Source organism: Amblyomma americanum, chromosome 7 (assembly GCF_052857255.1).
Source record: "Amblyomma americanum isolate KBUSLIRL-KWMA chromosome 7, ASM5285725v1, whole genome shotgun sequence".
NCBI lineage: Eukaryota > Metazoa > Arthropoda > Arachnida > Ixodida > Ixodidae > Amblyomma > Amblyomma americanum.
Window position 1 is genome coordinate 162,727,560 of NC_135503.1, and position 25,982 is coordinate 162,753,541.

The following is a 25,982-nucleotide window of genomic DNA, read 5'->3' on the forward strand; positions in this document are numbered from 1 at the left end:
GCCACCATAGGACCACGCATCGCCAACGCGTTCACAATATCGGGCCGATGCATGTGCTGCCTGGGTTGTGTGGACTAACCGCTGCTGAGGGCCCCGGTGCAGCCCCCCCCCCCCCCCCCAGCTTCTGAGAGCCTTAATTTAGCGGCTTTGCATGCTCACGTTCCACTTTCTTTACGATCCTCAGCCTCTGCTTGCGCCTTGGCGTGGCCACGTTCTGCTTCTGCTAGGGCATTGGAGTGCTCGCGTGCGGCTGCTCATGCAGCGCGTTGCTTCTCCTGCTCAGCGTCGACCAACGAACGCAGCTCGTCATTTCTCAAACCCAACTCTGTTGTCTAATTCAACCAAATGCTTTATCGTTGCCATCGTTTCTTTTTACGCACCCACAAAAGGGGAAAAAATCGGCTGTGGTTTAGCCCTGGTTAACCCTTGTTGAATTGCGAAAGCTTCGTTTCCTCGGCATGTCGTCTACGCAGCGTCTCTTTCCGACGCTCTCGAGAAATCAAACCGGTCTCTTCCGCAGTTGAAGAGTCACTCTGGGACGTGGCACTACTTCTAGCCACATCGATACGACACTTCTCGAGTCGTGTGGCCCCTTGTTCTGGCGTCTCTCGAGCGCGTTGTCTCTTCCTTGTTTCGTTCTGTCGTTGTTGCGTCTCTTTCGCGCTCTCCATAACGAATACAATACTCGGAGGCGAAGCATATATATATATATATATATATATATATATATATATATATATATATACCCCGCGAGGCGACACCTCCTCTCTCTATCCTCTCCTCTCCCAGCGGTGCACATCTGGTGGAGCGAGCATCGACGGCAGCGGCTTCGACGGCGACGCCATTTGTTGGAGCGCGGCTGCGGCGTTGCTAGGCAACGGCGGCTTAAGGTCGTTCGTCAGCCACCACATACGGCATACGGCTGCCTACCTACAGCTGCCTACCTCGCTGGCTGGCGTAGTAAAGCTTTCGCTTTAAAAAAAAACTATGGTTTTGTCCTGTAGCGGACACCAATTATCGCGAAATCATAACACGTCCCCAACTGGCGAAGGGGAACGGTATCGCGTGCTGGTTCGAACAAGACAACAAACAGACCAAACAACTCAAAACGAAGCCCTATCTATCATTTAAAGAAAGAGATCCAATAAGAAACAAAAACAAAGAAAAGCACACGTTGAACACGCCTACAAGGTAAAGAAAAGCGTTGGCCAGATACTGAGCATCCCAGATGAAGCGGGGATGCCTTGTAGACAGGATTGACGAGGGTTAATAAACTGTGACGCGTCCCTGGCATTGCATCGAAGGAAGCGGTGGAAGAGGGCCAGGTGGTAGTAGGAGCGGAGAGGAACACATGGAGGTGCCAGTGGTCAGCCGTTAGCAGCCCGAAGAACTTGGCAGCAGCAGAAGTGTAGCCAGGAGCCGTCGACGGTCTACCGTAACGTCATAAGCTTAATACAGGCTATCCAAGGAAGCCTCTCGGCAGCGCGGACCCTTAATGAATCGGCTGCCACCTTTAAACGTGAAAGCGACGCAGTAGGCATGCGTCGGCGATCCAAGGGAGGTCCCGTAGGCTCCCACCTCCACGCTTAAATCACACAATCGCCGCTGCGCTGTCTCCCTCCACTCTTCGGTTTTCTGACACGTCAGCTCTCCGCTCCTTGTTCTTGCCACTTGCCACACTCTACTTTGTCGTCGCCTCGCACATAAAATTTGCACGTGCACACGCGCAACGCTGGGCTGGTACGCACAGCGCTCCGCTGTCGACGCACCGCCTTCAAAAATCCCCCGAAGACGTGGTGTGCACCTCTGATGCTGCTCTGCATTGCCAACGCGTGTCATACACATACTCTTCATTCGGTGCACGCATGTTGCCAGTGTGACTTATGTCTGCCGTTACCATTCACTGGGCCCTGCAAGCTCCGCGGAGTTCCAGTCAAGAACTGCTCCAGGAAAGAGGGCTTTGCTCAGGATGGCAATGATGCAGAGGCTGATACATAACCTCGATGTGAGCACACGTCTAGGTGCAGTTAACTATCTCTGACCATTGTGTGCCTGGGTGACCATGAACGCAGCCTAGAGGCACGCGGCTAATCAAAGAAGTGCGTGGTCACCTATGTCTCTCCTTCGTTGTTTTCTGCAATTGTGTTGCGGAACTTTAGGTTTAAGCAGCGCTCAGATCAGTGGCTCATGTAATCATCCTGCTCCTTTAAAGCAGTATTATTTTTATGGCATAATCCAGTTTTTAAAATTATCAGTTCTAGCAACGGTTTCTTGGCACTTCATTATTGTCAAAAACTGGTTTGACACTATATCAGCACTGAGCCACAGTGTGTACATTAAATAGCATATCCAGGCCTGAGGAGCTGCCTGATCTCGGTGACCGGAACTGACAATGCACTCCCGCACCAGAACAGAATTCCCTGGTGTAGTACTTGGCCACAGTCTTCTTTGGTCAAACCAATTAACTGTTGGCCCACAGTACCCAGCTCCCGCGGAGAACCTGACCAAGCCGGAAATTAAACCTATGACGCAGGAGAGGGTGCTCAGAAACACTGGGTCTAGACAAGCCGTCATCGAAATCTGAACCAGACAACGTTTAACGCTAGAACCTTATCCAGTGAAGCTAGTTTAGCAGTTCTGCTCGAGGAACTAGCCGACATTAAATGGGATGTCATAGGGCTTCGTGAAGTTAGGAGGGCAGGTGAGGCGTATAGAGCGCTAAAGGGCGGGCACATACTGTGCTATAGCGGATCTGACGATAGATGGGAGCTAGCTTTGGGATTTTTCATCAATCAGGATATAGCTGACAACATAGAGGAGTACTATAGTATTAACAAGACGGTTGCAGCTTTCGTCATTAAGCTCAAAAGAAGTTGCAAGCGCCTACATCCAGACATGATGACCAGATCGTTCAAAGCTTCTATGAAGAAGTGGAATCGGCAATGAACAAAGTAAAATCACAGTACACTGTACTGATAGGCGACTTCAATGCAAAGGTGACACGGAAGCAGTTTGGCGATCAGGCGGTAGGCGACATTTGGATAGGTTCTAGGAATAGCAGGGGAGAGTTATTGGTAGATATGGCAGATAGAAATATTTTACGGTTCATGAATACTTTCTTCCGCAAACGAGAGAACAGGAAGTTGGCCTAGAAGGACACCAATTGTGAGACTAATGGTGTCTTCGGCTGGTCGCTCCCGCGATCCGGTTTGGATCTGGCAGAGTGGGAGCCGCTCTCGCTCCGAGCGCATAGCGAGACTGGTCAAGCCGAATGGTCTGCGAATTCTTAGAGCGGAAGCGCAGGAGGCAGAAGGGGGCCGTCACTTCCGGAACCCCGCCGCGGCACCGCTGGTGTCAACACTCAACAGTAGCCGCACGTGGTCGCACTCAGTCTGCGTCGCAGTCGCCGCTTCTGCTTCACGTGTACCTGTCGCTACTTCGGCTGTCAGTCTCCGGCAAAAATGAGCGCCCCATGGGACCATTCTGGATATACTTCACCAGCCGAAGTCGTGTTGACTACAATGATCGACGGTAAGTCGGGCCTTATTTCTCTTCCGGACGAACAACGCGCTTCCGCGCCTTTTCGCAGCGGCGTTGTTTTGAGGGCTGTGGAAGTTTCTAGCGACGTACGACGCCGAAAGCAGCATTGTGGTTCTTTCCTAATATCGTGCGCGTTGGCGTGCGATTTCTAGTGTAAAAAAAAATGGACAATAACTTTTGCTATGGTGTGACTGTTTCCAACTTTGCGTTTTTTCCTTCCCTCGTGCTCCGTGCGTACGCAATGCACATTTTGTAGCAGCTCACGGAGGACGCTTGTGCACGTCTATTCCTAGCCTTACCATCTTCAGACAAACTTCAGTGCAATCTGTCTGCCCGGGAATGAATAATGGTCTTTGGTCGGCCGTTGGAATAAGCCTTCACCAATAACACTACTGGCGCGGCAGATAATTTTCTTCACGTGGCCAGCAGAAATGCGTAATCAACGTATGAAGTCCGTGTTCATAACACCCGTGTCAACTGCATGTCTAGCATCCTGCACTTACCTCGCGTGTCGCTACACAGCACACTCCCCGGGGTTTCAGCAGTGTGTGTCTGCGTGAAGCCTCTGAGTAAAAAGCGTAACTGGGTTGGCGGACACCTGAATCGTTCTGCGAGTAAACGGTGACGTCTACCTGCAAAACTGAGGCAGTTATGCGCCTTTCTTTTTCTCAAAAACAGCACAAAGTTTAGACCCCTTTCATTTTGAGGAAAGGAAGGCCGTATAACTGGCTATCTGTGTCAGTGTGCCTAAAGAAATTAACGTGCTTTCGCGCAATATTTTGGGCTTGACAATGCTAAACTGCCAGTCATTTTTTTTTATTTTGATGTTTTCTCTATGCAGAGGAGGAAGACCATACAATGCCTGAAGTTATGGACTCTTCAAAGAAGCCGAACGAAACTGCGGTGTCAATTGGTTAGTTCAGATACTAACTTTCCTGAATGCATGTTAATACCATAGCAATTCAGATGCAGTTGGCAAACCTGAGTTAGCTACCCTGCATGCATCAAATCAATTCGTCTTTCTTCCACTGTTATGCTTTAATGGTGAAGCTGCATGCTTATTTTTATGTACCCACAAAGAGGATGCCTTCATTTTACCTGGTGTGGTGAATATGCCTGAAAAAAAAATGAATGTAGAGAGCATGTATGCAATAATATATATCTGTTTGGTCATGCTTGAAAGTTTCACCTAGAGTTAAACAACATACATAAAAAAGGTCTTAATAAAGATAAATTTCCAGGTATAATGTATATTTAAACCAAATAAACAACACTGAAACTTAATTGTGAGACTGAATTCAAAAATGCCTAGAGAAGCTTGTTTCACCTATTTCTTTTCAAACGCAGCTTCATGGGATGAACGCCAAACAAAGCTGCTTCTGGACTACTATGCACGCTATGCCAGAGACATGGGCCCACTCAAGAAATTTCGCAGCAAGCGAGCTATGTTCGAGCAAATTGCCTGCGATATGTTCGGCATTCCCGGCATTCATCGCACTGCTGTGCAGTGCGAAACACGCTTCAAGACAGTGTCAAAGCGGAAGAGGAACGAAGAGAAGCACAATAATACATCAGGAAATTCCCGCTGCCGCGTGGAATATGAGCAAGAGTTTGATGCCATAAAGGCTATAGATGACAGCTTGGAGCCGGAAGTCTTGCGCGGTGTGGACACCGTGAGGTATAAGAAAGCGTCGACTTGTAAAGCAAGTCCTCGACCATCAACCAGCGCAGACGTCCAGGAAAACTCGGAGTTCAGTGGTGATACCCTGTCTTTGATATCATCAGGGGGAGACATTTCATTTGAAGCCGGTACAGATTCGCAGGACGAAGAGCCCAAGAAAAAAAGAGCCGACCGGAGGTTGCGCCCAAGCAACTCTAGAATGCAACACCTGCAGTTGTTCTTTGACGAAATGAACAAACTGCACAGGGAGAAAGAGAAAAAAAAGGAAGATAGAGAACAAAGGAAGGAGCAAAGGCATCAGGAGCTGCTAAAAGCTCATTCCGAGCATATGGCACTTTTGAAAACTCTAGCAGAAAAGGAGTAGCATCCAGAACTTAGTTTGAGGTGTACAGCCCCTGTCAAAAGAATATACCCCAAGGGGTTTGCTTTTAAGCTATTCAGTTGGGATCCCTAGTGCATTATTTGAGGAGACTGGCCTCCCTAACGCCGAGCGAGAAGCTGTATAACACTAGACAACACTCCCCGTGGCAGACTAAAACTCCAAGAACAAACTACGGATTACAAATGATTGCCTTCCAGTTGCCTAAACACCTAAACACGTTACATCATAAAAATATTGACATAATTAGTACGCCGATCCGTGACCTTTGTAAACATTTCCTGTGTTTCAAAAATTAGTCTGCTTTTATAATCTTTTCATTTTTCCTTTTTATTCAGTGTTTGCATCAAAAGTTTGTAGTACTAATTTTGTTATTGTGATACTGTTGCACAATATGTATTCTTTGTTCCGCTGATGCCTTTGTATATGTAGGGGCCGAGGGCTCGTCAAGCCTTGCTGGCTTTTTTCCTCGGCCCTTTTCATCGTTGTGATGAATAAATCTCTATTATTATTATTATTATTATTATCTAGCAGTCCAAAGCTTGGGAGGACTGAGGACATGAAGCCATACCTTTTTTTGAGAGGTTATGGTCACTGAGGATGCATACAGGATGCCTCACAAGCAAACCCCCTTGGGCCGAATACTTTTGACGGGAGGTACATCTCCCGTCAAAACTGATTCTAATTTGTTTACACACTTTTTCTAGCATGCAATAAATGTCTGCTCTGATCTCATTTTTCATACAATCGAAGCATGTAATTTGTAAAACGATTTGACAAGTAGTAGTAGTAAATGGTTTATTAAAATAATAATAAAAAGGAAGGAAAAGATTTTCGCTAGCCCCGGCATCTGCCATCAATACTGAAGCACCCGAGCTGGGGCAGCGGAAGTAAAGGATAGCAGGCCGAATGGAGAAATTAAATGAAAGAGGTGAGGGGACAGGAATAGAGGATAAGGAGAAGACTTAGTATATACAAAAACTATTTATACAATAATATGTACAGGTTGCATGCGTCGTGAGTTCATGATGAAGCAAACTTGACAAGAAGAAAAACATTTGATGTGCAATAAATGTTTCTACAACAAAAACTTGATCTCTGTGAATGCAGCTTATAGGTTCTCGGCCAAGGAATTTCTCTTCAATTCGCCCAATCGGCGAAGAGCGCCTTCGCTTTCGGACACAGGCTGTCGACTTGCCCTTACCTCTGCTAGGCTGAGCCTGTTGTGAAGGGCAGCATCAATTCTTCTTTCTTTTCTCTCATCATCTGTCAGCAAATCATTGACGTCAAAGTCACCTCCATCCAAGCATATGTTATGGAGCACACAGCATGCTACGACGAACTTTGTTATTTTGTCTACAGTTGTAAACTCAACGTAGCGAAGCTGCCGAAACCTTTGCTTCAGCATTCCAAAAGCATTTTCAATGATCACCCTTGTAGTTGCATGGCACTGGTTGTAATTAGTTTTGGCTGCTGTCATCGGCCCGTAGTGCTTGAATGGCGTCAACAAGTGCTCTCTAATGGGATAAGCGGCATCACCTAAAATGTGGAATTTGTTGACTTCGCACAGTGTAGGCAAGTCTTCGTGCACCGGAGACAGCCTCAACACTCGTGCATCATGCACTTTGCTTGGTGGCCCGGTAAACACATCCATGAATTTTCCTCTTGCATCGCATATTCCTTGCATAGTTATTGACACCTGATCATGTCTATTTATGTAAGTAGACCTGATCTTGTTGCTAGGGCACCGTATTGGTATGTAGGTCCCATCAATACATCCAATGACATTTGGAAAGCCTGCAAGCTGGAAAAGACGAGACAGCAACAGTTACAATGGGAAAGCCAGGACCTTCACCGTGGTTGGTCAATGAAACTGCTCAAGCATGGTGGTATAACTCTGTGGCAAATGGGGGAATTTAGTTACATGACAGCAGTGTGCAAGCTTAGGCAAAACCAACCGGTAACTAGTTTTTGCTTCTGAGCATTTTCTATTTGCCTCAGTTTTACATGTAAGAAAGGAGCATTCTTCAGCATGCTTAAGTCAAAAGCTAGAAAATTTAATGCATGAAATGCTTCAACATTTAAACATATGCATTGTTTACACTGCATTAAGCCCAAGGATCATGAACATGGCATTGGTGAAATCAGTTATTCAAAGTTTAACAGTAGGCTAAGAGGGATTTAAACACTCACTTTCCGGAAATCTTCAGCCAACCTGTCCTTATCTGATGAAAAGTGAATCACATTCGAAGCGATGTGGCACAGAAAATCCAGGACCCTATTTATGACCACTAGCTGGGTTGACTCTGCCATGTTGAACAGGACAGAACACTCTCGCATCGATGCCTTGTTGGCAGCATACCTGTTAAATAAATACAGTAATTATAATTTACCAAACCAGCAGTCACTATCAAACACTCTTGCAGTTACATGATGAATAGAATTCATGATAATTTAGTAGAGCTATTCTGAGCAAGCCTTGCTACATTTATCGTCTTTAAAAATTTGTTCATAGCATGTCCTTGTGTGCCAAATAAAAGCATGCTGGGATCTAATAAGAGGTATCATCGATTTCTTTTTCCTCAGCACTCTTTTCAAGTGCATACAATACAATAATTTTATAGAAGTAACCAAGGCTCAATTTTAGAACGCGTGCTGTAGAAAGAAAAAAAAAGAAGTGGAAACATGCTGAGGGAGCTTTGAGCTCAAGTCAAGCTGCCGTTCCTTCGGGCAGTTTTTACTCAGCAACCACCTCTTTGATGGAAATAAACTCTATTATTATTATACTATAATTAAGCACATATTCAACTGGAAGAAACTATAGCAAACGTGAGTACGACATGAAAACATTAGTGAGATTGCATATCTTGTTTTGCATCCACAAACAGTCACACAGCTCAGAAAAATTTTTCATCTATCACGCGCAGTATTCGCATCCCCACCAAACGTTTCTCATTTTCTTGGTGCTTAAAATGAAGCTCACCAGACAAAGGAAAGAATGTGTTCCTCTGGCGTCTTTGCCGGAGAACCGCCGTGGTGTCTATTCGACGGGAAACATTCAGATTCCTCGAACATCGCAATGAGGTCATAGCATGCCTGGCGTCTCAGGCGGAAATTCCTGCGGAACTGTAAAACATCATTACTCATCGGACCATACTCGCGCATAAACACTTACCTCTTCTCCGGAGTAGTGTTTCACCACTGTGCAGACATAGTCAGCAACCTTCGGCACACACAGTGGCACGCTGAAGATTTCTTTAAACATCGCCTTGTAGACAGCACTGTCGTCCTCGTCTGAGCTGCTGCTGGAATCGCTGTTGTTATGTGCTAGATGTGACAGCAACACAGACGGCATTCCAAGCGTAGTTAACCGGCGCCTCTTGGACATTTTTTTTTGTTTCACACAGCGCGGCCCACGCAAAACACAACTCAGCAAGGACGCTACAAATGCGTGACTACACCAAAAGCCGACACTTGCTTCTGCCTACGAGTAGGGAACGCCGCGGTTAACTCGCACCGCTTCCGCGACGTAGCGGAAGTGGCTCTGTCACGTGAACACATCTCGGAGCCGCTCCGACTTTTTTCTCGGAGCGCGTCAGAGCGCTCTGAGCTGGAGGCGAGCGCTCAGAAACAACCAGCCGAATGTAGTCAGAGCGCCCGGTTTCGACCAGCCGAATGTGCGGCCGCCTCTCAGAGCGCTCTAGAGCGATCTAAAGCGACCAGTCGAAGACACCATAAAGATGAAATCGACTTTATAATATGCGCTCCACCTGGCATCGTTCAGGATGTAGACCTCGTCGGAAAGGTGCGTTGTAGCGACCACAGAATGATAAGGTCTCGAATTAGGTTAGACGTGAAGATGGAACGGAACGAGGTAGTGAAGCGGAAGGCCACTAAAACGTTTGCGGTAAGAGGGAAAATATAGGAATTCAGGATATTGCTGCTGAAAAAATGATACCCTTTAACTGAGAAAGACGATCTTAATGTTCAAACAATGAATGATAATTTCAGTGCTATCATTACGCACTGCTCTCTATAAGTAGGCGGCTGGATTGTTCGACAGGACACCGGCAACTATCTCATGAAACAAAAGATCTGATTAACAAATGCCAAAGCCTGAAAGCGTCTAGACCTAGAGACGAAATAGTACTAGCAGAGCTATCGAAGTTAATAAATAACCGTACGATAGCCAACATAAGGAAGTTTAATATAGAGACAATCGAGCATTTTCTAAAGAACGAAGGAAGCCTAAAAGCGGCGAATAGGAAGCTAGGCACAGGCAAAAACGAGATTTATGCGTTAATAGACAAGAAGGGCAATGACACCAGCAATATAGTTAAGGTAGGTAAAGTAGCTGAAGACTTGTGCGCAAATCTATACAGAAGCCAATGTAATGAGAACGTCGATGTGACAGATGCAGTAGAGAACAGCAATGCGTCGTCCAGTCGGTAACGAAAGAGGAAGTAAAGAAATTCGTCGGAGCAATGCAAAGTGGACAAACAACTGGTGAGAACCAGGTAGAGCAGATCTGTTGAAGGACGGAGGAGAGATTGTGCTAGAAAGACTGCCCCCCTGTATACGCAATACCTTACAACATTGACCGTACCTGAACCTTAGAAGAACGGTAATATTATCTTAATTCAGGTGACAGGAGACGCCAAGGGCTTAAAAAATTACAGACTGATCAACACACTCTCTGTTTCCTACAGTGTATTTACTGAGGTAATCGCTAACATAGTCTGGGCAACCTTAGACTACCATCACCAAATGACCAGTCTTTCGTAAAGATATTCCACAATAGATCATATTCACGCTATCAGTCAGGTGATAGTGAAATGCGCAGCATATAACCAGCCCCTATATGTAGCCTTCATTTCTTACATTGAAGCATATGACTCAATGGAAACCTCGGCAGGCATGAAGGCATAGAACAATCAGGGTGTAGAAGAGCCTTATGTGAAAATACTGGAAGATATCTATAGGAACTGCACAACTATCATTTGTCCTCCATAAAGTCAGCAATAATATTCTAATAAAGAAGGGCGTCAGGGATGGAGACACGTACTCACCAATGCTTTTCACCACCTATTTATTCCGAGCTATTCCGAGGCCTGAATTGAGAACAGTACGGGATAAGAGTTAATGAAGAATACCTAAGTAATCTGCAGTTCTCTGGTGACATTGCCTTACTGAATAACTCAGGAGGTGAAGGTCAAAGCACGATCAATGAGTTAAACAGGCAGACCAGAATGGTGGGTCTAAAATTAACATGCAGGAAAGCAAAGTGATGTACAAAAGAATAGCAACTAAATAGCAGTTCATAATTAGTAGCGAGGTGCTGGAAGTGGTAAAGGAATATGTAATATAGAGTATGTATATATACCTATATGTATATACAATATTTATATAGAGTTGTATGTATATATATGTATATAGAATATGTATACATACCTTCTCTATATGGAATATAGAGAAGGTAGGGACGGCTGATCCCGATCTTGAGAGGGAAATAACTAGAACACTCAGAATGGGGTGGAGCGCTTATGGCAGTTTCTCTCAGATCATGAATGACAGTTTACCAATAATCCTCAACAGAAAAGTGTACAACAGCTGTATCTTACCAGCACTCACCTACGGGGCAGAAATGTGGAGGCCAACGGAAAGGGTTCAGCTCAAGTTGCGGACAACGCAGCGAGCTATGGAAAGAAAAATTGATAGGTGTAATGTTAAGAGACCGAAAGCTGGCAAACTGGGTGAGAGAACAAACGTGGGTAATGACATCCTAATCAAAATCTAGACGAAAAATGGGCTTGGGCCGGGCATCTCCTCAAATGGCAAGATACCCACTGGTTCCAGAAGAGGGCAAATACGGGCTGGTTGGTACATTTTTGAAGAAATATTTGTCCTTCTATTGTGTCGTCTTCCTTAGCGCTGTTTTAACAAGTTCTTCAATAACCTGTCGTCCTGAAGGGTAACGGAGCGGATTCCAAGAGAAGGCAAGCGTAGCAGGGGGCGGCAAAACGTTAGGTAGGCGGACGAGATTCAGAAGTTTTCGGGCATATGGTGGGGGCAGCTGTCAAAGGACAGAGTTAATTCGGGAGACATGAGAGAAGCCTTTGCCCTGCAGTGGGCGTAGTTAGGCTGATTATGATGAATACGAAGAGCCTTGAGGACTTTTCAGCTGAATTCATACAGTGCATGAATAATGCGAAAGGATCCCGTTTATGTACAGTTTCGAGGATTCCTTTTATTGATATCCCAAAACGAGGAAACTTTAATGTCACTATTCACCAAATGGCTGGCGTATACTGCTTTTGTTTAGATTTCCTAATACATACCTGATTTACATTGGGCACGCAATAATTTGGCAAACATTCCGCTTTGAAAGTCACTGAGAGTCGAATGACAAATCCAATTACTAGAACACTAGCGACAGCGTCATATTGAATTGCAGCTTCCGCTGCCTGTAGCTCCTTCAGGGCGAACGCTGGGATAGGCGCATCATGGCGTGCTTGGTACCTCGGCATTCTCTGGCTCCGGCGTCGCCGTCCTCTGGAGCGATCTCGATCTTGCAGCTTCTGGGTAATATCTGGCAGTTGTTGCCGGATCTCTAGCAGGAGCCTGATAACCTTCAGCATTACCGCTGAAATGAGCAAAGTTTTGAATGAGGAGGACTCCTAAAGCACATCAAGACCTCATATTGCCAATAACAGCTATGAGACAGAGGCAATACTGGGCGTGAACAAGATGATCTCTGTTAGGCTTCTAAACTGCCTTTGAGTACCACTACAAAACACTATTAAAAGCAAAAGTACTTATGTCTGCAAATGCTTCATCCTTTGCATAGCTGAAGTAAACGTCCGAAATTTCACCTTGCACTAATAATGCCTCAGTCAGCTATAAAGCTGTCTGATTGCGACAGCTCTCAGGAGGCCTCAAATGTAGTTGTGAAAATTTTCCCACATGCTCCCGCCAATATTCCTTCCTGCTCTGATGACTTCCACTGCAAACACCTCATGACAGATTGTGTAACTGTTTGTCTGAAGTGGATTCTTTCAATATCAAAACCTAGGTTGCGATGGGAAAGCAAAGCGGGCTGCGCAAAAGAAGAAATGCATTATAAAATGCACCAAATGCTTAAAGTACACTGAGTAATTTACAGTCCTAAGGCATATTCTGTAATGCTTCGTTTTTAAATATTTAGTCTCATTTGTTTTAGTCTTCTTCCACAGGCAGCAGATTTCTAATGAGGTTAGGCCATGGAGAAAACAGCAATAAACGAACAAAGACAGACCGAAGAAAATACAAATACAGCTTTGTGGGAGAGCACACAACCATTAATACAATAGGATGAGAGGACAAATGCATGGAGGCAAGTACACCGGAACTTTTTTTAAAGAGAAAGCTCTATTGCTCCCGTGCTTCAAGGTCATGTCGGCATGCCAAACGATCTTGCAAGAGATAGGGGCGCAAAATGGAAATAGTAAAATCAGAAAACACTAATGAAATTAAATAAAACAAAAATGTAAGAAACAAATATAATAATAAATAACACAACAAAACGGAATAAACAGTTAAACAAGAGAAAACGAAAAAGGAGAGAAAACAAGCAAATCAAAAGAACGCAACAAAAATAAAATAAATAAAAAAGCTCCTTTTGCTCTGCATAGACCCTTTAGAAAATTCAGTCTGGCAACTTGGCAGGCATCATCATCAGCATCTTCCGTCGGCGCCGTCGCCATATTTTGGGCACCTAGAAGACGCACAGGTGCTCTGCACAGCCTTTGCACCAGTTTACACCTTGTTGCGTCTGCAATACTTTGGTTCCATTTGTGACAGCGATGGCGGAAAATTTGCAGTGGTCGAAGGACCTGACCATCATCCCGGGCGGATTTTCGGAAAGGCTTTCGGACTCCTATTGCAATGTCCACGGTTGCGCGGTCCGTCCGGCCGCACCTCTCAGCGAAGCTACAAGCTGGTATGCGAGACTTACTGCGATCCGTCGACAGTGCGCGTTGCCGTGTCATCCTGCAGGTACAGTATCAGCGCCTCTCTTGCGGACTTGCAAAAATTCGCGTTCTCGGTGCTTCTGCTGCGTCCGTGCATACCACTGAAGTGCGTCCGCGCTGCACGTCAATGGCAGAGAACGCGTTTAAATTTAGTTGTTAACCGCAGCATATATGTCTCCTCACTAGGAACAATATAAGCGTAGCGTGTTTAACAACTTTTAATGCACAGACATGAACTCGAGCGTCATGTTGGGCGAAAATGCGATACGAACGCGACCTCGTACTTAATGCTGTCTAGAGCCGTGTTGATGTGTGCACGCTGGTCTAGAGAGCTCAGGATCGGTGTGCTACGCAAGTAACCAGAAATCTTAACGCAGCTGCTTTGTGTGAGAACTGCACTTTTTTATGCTTTGTTTGACCATGCTGCAGCGATTGTGTGCTGGGATTACCCCTGAAAACGCCCGCTTTTAAATTTCTCATCTCTTGTTGCGCGGGCCTCAGTTCGGGCGCTCTAGACAAGCCTGCCTCTGTACAGTGTTCTGCGCCAATGACTGAAGCGTGTTGCATGGGCTGCTCTCTGTTCTCTTGGAACAAGCGTGTAGAGGAAGCAAGGGGGAAGCGACGCGACACGCCGGTGCCGTGTGTTCGGTAACTCAAGACGCCTCGCTCATCTGCGCCGCTCGTCGGTCACGGGAGGCGCGCTGCAGTATAAACCTCTAGCCGCTTTGCCCTTTGAGATATATATATATCTCTCTTTCACTCCGCACAACCTTTAGGATTGGTTTTCCTTTGTCGAGAATCAAGTCTGTGGTAAACCTGCACGCTCAGAGCATGTTTCATGCTGCCTGGCGAACGAGGCTCTGGCTACAAACGTATACTCACGTTGCTGCCATACAAGAGTAGCAGGAGCACCATAGGATACTAGTACCTGAAAAAATATTTAAAAAAAACAATATATTGTGAGCTCCACATGTCATCGTAATGCAGTTTCAAGCGAATGTAATTGTTTGTCATGTCTATAGTTCACCAAATAGGTTGCATGGAGCTATAATGGAAAGTGTACAAAAAACTGATATCACTATGCAGTGGTCAAAAATTCCTCTAAATGGTTGACATGAAATTTTTCCATTTTTTGCAGGCCTGATGAGGTGTATGTCAAGTGCACTTGTTTTCGGAGCCAGAAGAAGGCATCAAAGCCCTATGAGGTGTGCTTTACTTTGAAAAGCTGCGGATCAGTGGCGTCTGCAAGATGCGATTGCCCAGCTGGTGCTTGTGGAGTGTGTAGCTACAGTGTAGCTGCGTTAAAGCTAGTGTTGCTACTTAAGAGCAATGGCTATAAGGAACCTCCACCAGAGGTAGCGTGCAACGAGCTGCCTCAGCAGTGGAGGCGCCCTCGTAGCAGCCCACTTGCACCGCTACCTTTGCAGTTTGTGGACTGGAGGAGTGTGCGACAAGGTGGCCTCTCAAAGCCGATCAGCACCAGGTTTTATGATGCAAAACAGCACGCCCAGCCATTTTAGGACCTTTCTTCAAGAATAAGGACACTTGGGGCAAGCAGTGGTGAACTGTTCATGTCCTTCGCCATTTTCAAGACACCTTGAAAGCACTGAACTTGTTGAAACGACTTCGAAAATTGGGCCGACACCAGTTGGCTGTCCTTTGCAGTATTTGATGCCTCTCGTGCAACATGGATTTCAAGTTAATGTGACACCAGAAATAGTGTGCACAAATGCTGTCACTGCAGAAATGCCGACTCCACCACGATTGTTTGAGTCGTGTCGCAAGTGGCATCTACAAGATGGGGATTTCTCTGCCGCTGAAGCAGCCATCCTTAAGGTATGTGCACGTTTTACCTGGAGGCTGGAGATAAACGAGTAAATGGCCTGCTGATCCACCTCGTGCATGAGTCAATGAGGCCAAAGACTCTCTTGGTGGCATTCTCTCAATGTCATCGCAAGAAGTGGCGGATGGAAGGCAGTTAACAATGACTTAATCGGATTGGCCGCGGCGCAATGAAAATTGGTCGACACCATTGTCTTGTGTGTGTGGGGGGGGGGGGGGGGAGGTGAGGGGTTCATTTGAGGGGAAGTGCCGCTTTTTTTTTAGTTGTATCCGACTATAGTGTGGCTTCCGTGTCGTGCTGTTTCTTTCATACCTTCCATGTTGAAAACCTAGCTGCCCCAAACCGCACAGCAGTCTGTTTCGTAACTGCTGAAAGAAATAAAAATAGATGGTCACCCATGAATGACAAAATACACACAAAAAGCAACAACTAGCAGCTGGTAGTTTAAGTGGTAGGTGTTCATTATAACGATTTCATTATTTCAGTTGCAGAGCAGTAACCTTGACTTCGAACATCATTATAGTCACTCAGATATTGAGCGAATTGTTTATACAGGCTACTGCCTCGATGGTGAGAAAAAGATTGGTGTATGATTGCTAGACCACTTTGCGCAATATGGCCCTGAAAAAGTTGTCCCTTTTTTTTGAGAGAAATTTTTAAGCTATCTACACAAAGTGGTAGAGCCATAGCAAACAGCACTGCCAATATAATATACTTTAGAAGAGTTAGATGTTGGGCTAGTTGGATTTGTGACAAATTATACATATTTTTAGCGCAACCAGGACAGGGACACAAAGAAAAGAGACAAACACGAGTGGTCGTGTTTGTCTCTGCTCTTTGCGTCCCTGTCCTGGTTGCACTAAAAATATGCATAATTTGGCAATATAACTAAGTCTGAGGTGAGAGGTTACACAGGTGAACAACTGTCATATCGGTAACTACCTAAAATATGTTTTCTTTCCTGGGTTTGCAAGTATCCAGCCAGGAGGCCATCGAGCTCGAAAAGAATACGAGGCAGCAGTCTGGCAGCGAGATGTGGAAGAGAGCCCGCGTCCATCGGTTGACTGCTTCAACATTTGGGGTTGTGGTCAAGCGCCCTACGTGGACAGAGAAAGGCCTGCAGAACCTGACTGCAGACAAAGACCTTTCCCGTGTCAGGGCTGTTCAGTAAGTGAGGTCTTATTTTACTAAGTACGGACAATGAATTTCAAACAACACATGGCGTCATGGGTAGTGCTCTGAAGCCTCCTATGTGCACGTCGAATAGCTCAACAGGTGACCACAAGCGGTAAATTTAATCAATGTTTGAAAGACCAAAGGTCAAAACTTTTTCCTTCAGGAAATGAAGAATTAATACCAACAAGTGCGGAGCATATGACATGGCATGCAGAACGTTGCCTGGAGAGCTCACCATAATTTCAGCAAAATATGTGGACGTCTGAAAAGAAGAAAACGTTGCCTTTATAGACCTTTTCAAAAAGAGGCCAAATGGTGTCGCCACATTTGCTTCCTTGCTGTGGATATGCACCAAGTCAGGTTCAGAACAGCATGTGTTCTTTTCTTTACCTTCATTTTTTGATTAGCCGACTGCCCTACAATACAATGCGAACGGTTATTTATTTGCTGTAGACCAGGCAAGCACACCCAACTCTGCTCTAGGTGAAAGTTCCTCTTGAGATGAAAGTGCCTGTCTTTTTTATGCTGTTATTGCAGGTGTGGCATTACGAATGATCAGCCGGCTGTGCAGCGGTACGTGGCTGTGATGAAAGCCAGGGCCCATGATGTCGAGACCTTTCGGAGCGGATTGGTCGTGGACCCTTCGTGTCCATGGCTGGGAGCTTCACCGGACAGGCTACTTTTCGACCCGTGCGAAATTCCTTCACATGGCCTTCTTGAGCTGAAGTGCCCATAAAATTTGAAGGGAAAAACTCCCGACGATATGGGGGATGGGCACTGCCTCAAGAAGGACGGCATGGGTGTGTTTAGGCTGGACCGTGGCCATGAGTATTACTATCAGGTCCTTGGCCAGATGGCCTTACCTGGTTTATCCTGGACCGATTTTGTTGCTTTTTCTGATCAGTTCCTGATCAATGACCGCGTCAAGTTTTCTGCTGAAGTTTGGGCTGTTGCAAGACAGAAACTCGACAATTTCTTTTTTCTGTGCTGTTGCCATATATGGCCTCGAAGCGCCCTTAAAGATGCACTAAACAGAAATCTGAACTCGTCTTTTTACCGCAGGAACTCTACACGTTCCGGGCATTCTTAGAAAATTCGAATTATTATTCTGTGCGGCCGATTGCTCTAATTAAATCGGATGAAACGTCCCGGCTCCCGCCTTTTTTTAACTGAACGCGGTAGGTAGGCGGAGTCAACCAACTCGTGGAGTGCCTTTAAGCCAGTCCAGTGGTGGCTTCGCTTTCATTTAGTTTTTTTAGGTTTCTGTGAATAAGCAGTTTCAGTCACAGGCAATATAACCACACATTAGCCCCACGGAAATAAAAATATATGTGGGCTCTTTGAATTACGCATCACTCCACCGATGGCAGAGCGGCAAGCCGCCACGGGACTGGCTGACGCGTTGGTTGACTCCTCCTACCTACCCCGTTGAGTTAAAAAGAAAAGAAAAGGCGGGAGCTGGGACGTTTATTCCGATTTACTCAGGGCAATCGGCCGCCCAGGACAATAATTCGAAGTTTCTAAGAATGCCCGGAACGTGTAGATTTCCCGCGGTAAAAAGACGAGTTCAGATTCCTCTTTAGTACACCTTTAAGAATGCATAGTACCTGTAAACCAACGATTCTGCTCTCAATATTTTTAAAAAGGCGACAACGAAAAAGCGGGCAGTGGCACGGGACTGAGCGATGGCACTAGGCTCACAGCGATTAAAATTGTATTTCGCCTGCCATCATGTCGTACTGTTCTTTGGCTTGCCACCCCGTATCAATATCATTAAAGGAATGTAGACTCCACATTTTTGTATGTTTTACCCCTCTGTCATGTGTGAGTTAAGTATAGCTCTTGTGAGACATGAAAACTTCAGCTTGATTTCTTTGTCATCTTCATTCACTGTAGCACTAAATGCAGCCTGCCTGAACAGCCAGAAATAGTTGGCGAGTACCGCATGGTCTGTATTTACTAGTGTGGTACGAACCATGAAGAAAACCTAGCAACTAAAGTTTGTTGTCTGTACTCCTTTGGGGCATGTCTTATGTGACAGGGAATAGAATAGTTTTTGTTATGTAAAGGAGATGACAAGCATGTAACAATATTTAATTAACATTGAAAAATACATGCAAATATTTAATATTCTCTGGAAAATACACGGGAATCACTACAAATATTCAATGGTGCCCCGTGCGCGCACAAATACTTGTTCTGTCGGTTCGATGGATATCCAGCAACCAGTTTGGAGTGTCCAAGTCTGCTGACATTCATGCCTCTCTTTATGGCAGTTGTGACTTCCATCTTCATATGCCTGTCTATACAACCTTATCCACCCATTTGTTCTTGCTTATTGTTGTGCTGTTATGCCGTAAAGCTGCTAGTGTGCCAAACTGCGTTTTTCATACCAGACTTTTTAATGTGGTTCTCTGGTAACCAAGCAGCAAGGGATGAAGGAGACCACTCAAACCTTGTTGCTTTACCTGAGAGAATAACGAAGTCGAGCACTGACATTTATATTGCTCAGTTCTTGCGTCAAGTCGTAATGTGTATTGGGTGTATGCTGCATTTACTGATAACTCAGATCTTCTGGCATGCACATTGTATTCTGTATGTTGCATCCTGTAGCCTTTGTCTTCCTCTTTCATGTCTGTGTAAATAAAAATGTCATGGTTGTGTGGAAACGGGTAATGGGCTGTACAGCTACCCTATTCACAAAGTCCATTGTCAGTTTTCAAGCATCACTTATTTGCTGTCACTTACTGCATAACATCAAGGCTCAGAAAAGGGAGAGCAAAGCTTGTCTTTTATTGACAGGAGCAGATTTGTCAAACATTCACTCATCAGATAATTGCACCAGCGGAGACTGGAAGTTAGTATAGCGCATACAATCCACATTTCATTTATGATGGGTCCCAGAGAAAGTGGTACCAACCTTTCGAAGATATGAAAACTTTTGATGCGTTGTATGCGTCGCTCAACATGTATCCGCAGGGATGCTATTTCTTTCGTTTCTTTTATCTCCTGTTCACTGAACTGACCTCTTCTGAGGAAAGGCGGGTTGTTCAAAGCCACGTTGATTGTCTCGAGCATTTCTTCAATCTTGAAACCTTTGTCTGCCATGACAACATCACCATCATTGAAAGGAAGGGCCAAGAAACCACTCTTGCTCACACATTCTTTGTCAGAAAGAGATCCTGGAAACAAATTGGAGACAAAGGTCACTGTACCATCGGGCAAGATGCCAATCAGTCCTTTGAAGGTGTTCGCTGATTTGCAAGATGAGAATGTTGCCGACTGCAGCGCAAGTGAGCTGGCTGCCTGACATTAAATTTCTCTTGCATCCAGTATGACTCGAGTTGCAGAATATTTTCCTTGGAAGGAAAGTGGCATTTCCTTTTGAACATGTTCCTTTGACATCCACAGAGGTATCTGTGTTAGTTTAGTGAAAGTAAAACTAGCCCAGGTAGTACAGATTCTTGATACTGTGGCAGTTGACACACAGAACCTGTCAGCCAGGTCCTTTTCAAAAAGTCCAAGGCGCATTCTTACAAGAAAAAGGAAAAACTCGTTTTCCACTGTCAGGCTTCTTGGCCTACCTGCCTGCGATAGGTGTGCTTGTGATGAAGATTTGAGTCTGATGTTTTCTCCCTGTTTCCCTGGATTACAGAAAACTAAAATTGTTTTAAACATTCCATATGATGGCAAACCGGTATAAAATCTCATGTCATCATCACTGTGTTTGAATCGGTCAATAGAAAACTCTATTCCAACTTTCTTTTCAAGCTTTTCTGCTGTTGCTTTGGTGAGTTCCAGTTCTCTGCTGGTACGGAACAGCACTTCTTTTACTGATTTTATTTCTTCTTCCTTTTCTTTTGCTTCTTGTTTAGCTCTTTGAAGTTCGACATGAGCTTGTCGGAGTTGTTCTTCGGTAACTTTCAGCTCATTCTTCACTGTTGTGTGTGATTGCCTCAAATCTTGTGCTTCTTTTTGTCCCGTGCAATCCCGTGTACATTGAGGCGGCTGTGATTTCAAGGAGCTGAAGTCCATTTCAGCATCCAGACATGCTATTGGTACATGAGGCGTTCCAGAAAGTTCATCACAAATGTCGTCGGCTTGCATTCCACTGGCTGTTGTCACTTCTCCATTCACAGCAACATTCTGCACGCAACGCTCTTTCGGTGGCTTCGTTTGCACTTTACTTTGCTTGTGTGCGAAACTAAATATGCTTGGCACTGCACCATTTTTGAGGCGCCTTGTGCCGGTAGCATAGTTTGCATAAAAGTCACCATCGACGAAGTGCTTTGAGCACACCTTTGTGTGCTTGTTTATGCGGAACGCCTTGGCCTCATCTCTCCTTATCGCGGCAATCCATTTTTTTTTCAAACCAGGATTTGTGGGGAACCCTAGAAAAGAGACCTGCAAAAGTACAGCCCACGTAGTAATTGGTCAAGGTGCAGGTGTAAAAGCATCAATAAAGCACTTTGAAAAATGGTATCAGATGTCTTCTTGTGTATTCATCAAGGTGAAGAAATGAAAAATGTACATTTCTTTCACCTCTTCAGTACATACAGTTGAAGACAGAATAATGTGGACCATGCTTGTGCAATCAATCTCGTCTAAGCACCATCTAGCAATACTAATGTAGTGTCTCATACTTTTGCAAGTGTCACGTGCACTTGCACATAGAGGAAGAAAACCTTCGTATGTTCATTAATAAATGCGAGACAGGAGTTGAAGCCACAGAGTGTGGCCCATAATATTTTGTTTGCGAATGTGCTTCAGTCTGGCAGAGAGCTCCGGGGGTGTGTATGCAAAGGAAAAGTTTATCTGTCGCGCGGTAGCAGAGTTAAGTGTCTAAGCACACCCGCGCACCGTTAGTTACTACTAAGCTAGTGGGACAACTTTGAACACACTAATAAAGTTGCTAAAGGCTGAGCTCTATGCACACGAAATTTCTAGCAACGGCACTAGCGATGAACGGCGCTGTCGTGCTATTTTGCCCGTGTCGCACTAGGTTCTGCATTCACAAAAAAGTTGCCCGTAGCCCAGAAATGCATGCCGCTTATGCTTTGTTTTAGGCTTCCAGTTTGTGCGCTCCTCCCCATGATCTGCCGTCGCCTCAGCAAGCGGACTGGCTTGGGTCAGCGCCGTTGCCGCAGAGAAAATATTCCTTTTGCCGTCACTGTGAGGAAGAGCTGCAAAACTTAGCTTAACTTAGTAAATCAATGTACTGTCGTTAAAGGAGGGCTAACAACTCTTGGAGAGGACTCGGCCACGAGCAGGCGCACAGCAGGGCGAAATGCGCGTCGATCCGGGTACGGGCGTTCGATCAGCAGAGGCGGTGCACCTAGCCGTCGGTGCAAAATCACTCGCGGTTTGCTCACTTCAGATTAAGATGACAGATTACGGGAGTGTTTGCTAAGCCGGAGTGCGCAGGCACTGACCCAACGAAAACACCGCTGCTGCTGCTGCTGCTGCTGCTGCTGCTGCTGCTGCTGCTGCACTCCGCTTATGTCGCCGTCGTTTGCTGCAGGTTCGCAACGGAGAGAACGACGGCGCTCCTCGCCGCGCCGCATCGTCGTTCTTTTTTTCGCGCACACGGAACTCGCTATGAATGGTTGAGACGCGGATGCAGGCAAATGCAAAAGAAGTGTGCATGAGCAACGTTTTGATTTTCTGACGGGCCTGAACAGTCGCCAGCATCGGAAACAATGCATCTGCTCGAGTGCATCGAAGGTAGCACCTTTGTATTTGTGCTCACTATACAGCGGAAAGGCTACACGGTAGAAGGAACTTTTCGCTGCTCTTGCAATACTTATACCATTTATTTTAACGTGAAGACGAACAGGTCACGGACGAGAAGGAGCAAGCATGCAGCTGTTTCATGCGCTCCGTGCTCTGGATACACACCTTGTTTCCGTGCGCGTCTCTTACGCCGCGCTGGCTGCAGAAGGGCACACAGCAGCATGCCGGCATCGCGACTGTAGCTTAGAGCAGACAGCCAATGTCAAGGAAGATGTCTAGGACGCAGAAACAAGAAAATCGCGCTTCTTGTGGCTGCGCTGGGCGCCGTACCTTTCAATGCGGCCCGAGCGCAGTCCAGCAGGAGTATGCCCAAGTAATAGCGGAGGCACCCCAGTTCCCGCGCCACATACCAGATGGCGCTAAATTTTCTAAAGGGTCTATTATGGTTCGGCGCAACTGCCATTAACCTACGTCAATTTTTTTCTAGTGGGGGCAGGTCTTTCTAGTTTTTATTTGTGTATTTAGTTATGCAAAGTTTGACTACGATATTTTATCACCATCATCAGTGCGACTATGCACCCTGAAGGACAAAGACATCCCCCTTCCAGCTACAATCAACCCTACCTTATGACAGTTGCGACCACGTTATTTCCGCAAACTTCTTAATGCCACCCACCCACATAACTATCTGCCACCGGCAATATTTCATTGTTCAAAAGTGCATTCAATAATGCGCATAAAATATAAATTGAAGTTGGCAGCTTTATAAATATGTACACACAATGAGAAGTCGACTGCCTTTTTTTTGGATTGGAAAACGTTTATTATCCGCTTGAGTTATAAATGGGTTTGTTGATCTTGTTAGGTGGCCGTCAGTGGAGACTGGCGGCGACCTCCTCGGCTCTCGTCACCACCTGTACTTGGGTTTCCAGGTCGGAGCTGAGCAACAAGGTCTCCCACGGGCCCGGAAGCGCGAGCCTCTTGAGCGAGATTGGTGCGGGATCTCTCGGACTGTCCCAGATGTGGTCTACGGTAGCTTTACCGCCGCAATTGCTGCACTCCGGCTCAAATCTATCTGGGTACACATGGCTTAGGGCAGCTGGATTAGGGAGAGTTTTTGTTTGAAGTTGTCTCCACAGTACCTCCTGTTCTTTGTTTAGGCTTTTATGCGGAGCAGAGAAGGTTAGCCTTTCTAGCCTGTAATGCTGAGTAATCTCATGGTAGGTATTAAGGCCGTCTCTCGTCATTTCGACGTCCGAGTTAGCGTCCACAGCTCGGCCGATAGATCCTCGAGCTTTATCGTGGGCTGTCTCGTTCGCCAGGTTTGACGAGTGAGCCGGTACCCAAACCAACTCCACGTCTGTCCTGTCTTTTGGGTAATTCCTGAGTAATTCCTGAGAACTCCCAAGGAGATGGGAGATATTCTGCCCTTGGCGAAATTGCCAATGGCTGCTGTTGAATCGCTGACAATCACTTCTGCTCGCGGGTTTGTCAACGCCAAGGCGATTGCCGCTTCTTCGGCTATTTCTGAAGAGTTGGTGCGTACTGTCGCGTTTGCTATGAGTTGGCCTTCCTCGGTCACCGCGGCTATCGTGAATGCTTTCTCGGGTGTTGGGTAAGCTGCCGCGTCTACGTAGACTACGTCCTGTCGGCCCTCAAGTTTCTTAGCTAGGGCTTTTACTCTGGTCTTGCGTCTTCCTTTGTGATGGACGGGGTGTGTGTTTTTCAGTAGTGGTTTTACCGTGATTGTCCTTCGGAGGTTGCACGGGATTTTTCGAGTATCCGCGTTGAGCGGTTCCGCGTTTATTCCGAGCCTTTCTAGGTTAATTCGACTGCCTTAAACAAGTTTTCGCTCTGTTTATATTCTACTAAACATGCTCGTGTACAGGGGCTCATAAACTTCTGTTGGGACATCAATGGTTGAGGTTACTCAAATTAAATGCTTTAAGGGTCTTATGCCAACTGGCTCAGCTCCACTGTGCATCATATTAATACCATCATAAAAATTGAAGTTTTTGTCAGAAATCTGCTCTTATTGCAAGCAGTTGGAGACTGGAGGCATCAGGGAAAAGGCGCATTGCTACCTGTGGTAGGGGGCAACCCTCTACCAAGCCCCATATTCCTGGAGCCCGCATGGAAGTGGTAGGTAGCATAGGCAGCAAATTTTATTACATTGGGTTCACTATAATCACCATATTTTTAAAGCACTTGCGGAGCATTGGCGCAAAGAGTGGTAATAACTAAATTGAGCATATTTTACGGTTAATGGGGGTATAGCGTCCCGAAGTGACTGAGGCTATGAGGAAGGCCGTAGTGGATGGCTCCGGAAATTTCAACCAACCGAAGTTCTTTAATGTGAACTGATGTCGCACTGTACTCGGGCCTCTAGAATTTCACATGTATTGAAATTCAACTGCCGCGGTCGGGATCGAACCCGCGTGATTCGGGTCAGCAGCCGAGCGCCATAACCACCGAGGAACCGCGGCGGCTCTAATCAACATATTTTGAAACCTGAAACAAGCCACAGGTTTCCGTTATGGGGAAAGCCTACTGTCAGTGATGAGTAACAAATTAATCGCACGTCTTGGTAAATCTCGCCACACGTTGGCAATAAGCAGGCATAATGAAGATTGACAAGAAGTTGTATTTCGTATGGGCACAGAAATGCTTTTTCGCTAAATTACACCTGAGTGTATATTTTTGTTCTTCCTTAAGCATCATTTATTGAATATTTTCGTGGAGGAGGAAGAGGAACAACATTTATTAGGAGCATAAAAACTGGGTGGGTTAAGTAAGAGAACCCACTGGGCGCCATCATAATCCGGCCCCTGTCAACCAGCGATTTCTGGTCGAGGGGACTGTGGCTATGCAGCATTGCCTCCCAGCGCTCATATCTCGGATTGGGATTGCTGTCCAAATCTGGGTTTTCTTGACATCCCCAAACTGTGTGAAAGAGTGCGCGAACTGCTCCACAGAAGGGCCAGGACGAATCGTTGGTATCTGGATACCATTAGTCATCAAATGGGGATTCGGCAGAGTATTAGTTTGCAGTCGCCGTATTATGTGCATTTAAATTTGCTAAGGGTTTTGCGAGGAAGAGGTTATTTCCTTCTTATGATCTTATAGTACTCCGTAATTTCTGCGAAATTTAGTAAGGGTGAGGGGTTGTCACGGATCTCCCCGGAGAACACTCGGACCGAAAGAATGGACTAGGCGACGGGTGTACCCACACAAACGCACATTTAATACACCCTACATAGCACACACACTAGAACACAAAACTAACAAAACTAACACAAAGCACAAATACTATGAATACACACGACCCGGGCACACTGCTACTAGCGTATACTACTAGTGTTCTACTATTAGTGGTCGGCGTTCGTGCTCACGGTTGGTTCGGTGTGGCTGCGGCGTTGTATGGATCCAGTAGGCGGCTTCGAGGCGGCGTTCGCCGTGCTGCCTGGGCTGGCGTTGCTGGCGTCGTCCGCCGTGCTTCGGCTGGCGTCGCTGGCTGCGTCGCACAAGCTCCCGGTCCAAGCGCCCGTGGAGGTGAAGCCGGTGTCGTTGGTGTGGGGGCACCACCCGGATGGGTGGCAACAGCGCTGGAGACACCCCTGG

At 46.0% G+C, this 25,982-nt stretch overlaps 2 pseudogenes; one reads left to right on the forward strand and one right to left on the reverse strand.

Moving 5' to 3' along the window:
- The first annotated feature begins 11,703 nt into the window (after positions 1 to 11,703).
- LOC144098196 (uncharacterized) lies at positions 11,704 to 18,910 on the forward strand (annotated as a pseudogene).
- Positions 18,911 to 19,385: 475 nt separating this feature from the next.
- LOC144098198 (uncharacterized) overlaps positions 19,386 to 25,982 on the reverse strand; it is an 82,079-nt pseudogene continuing 75,482 nt past the window's right edge.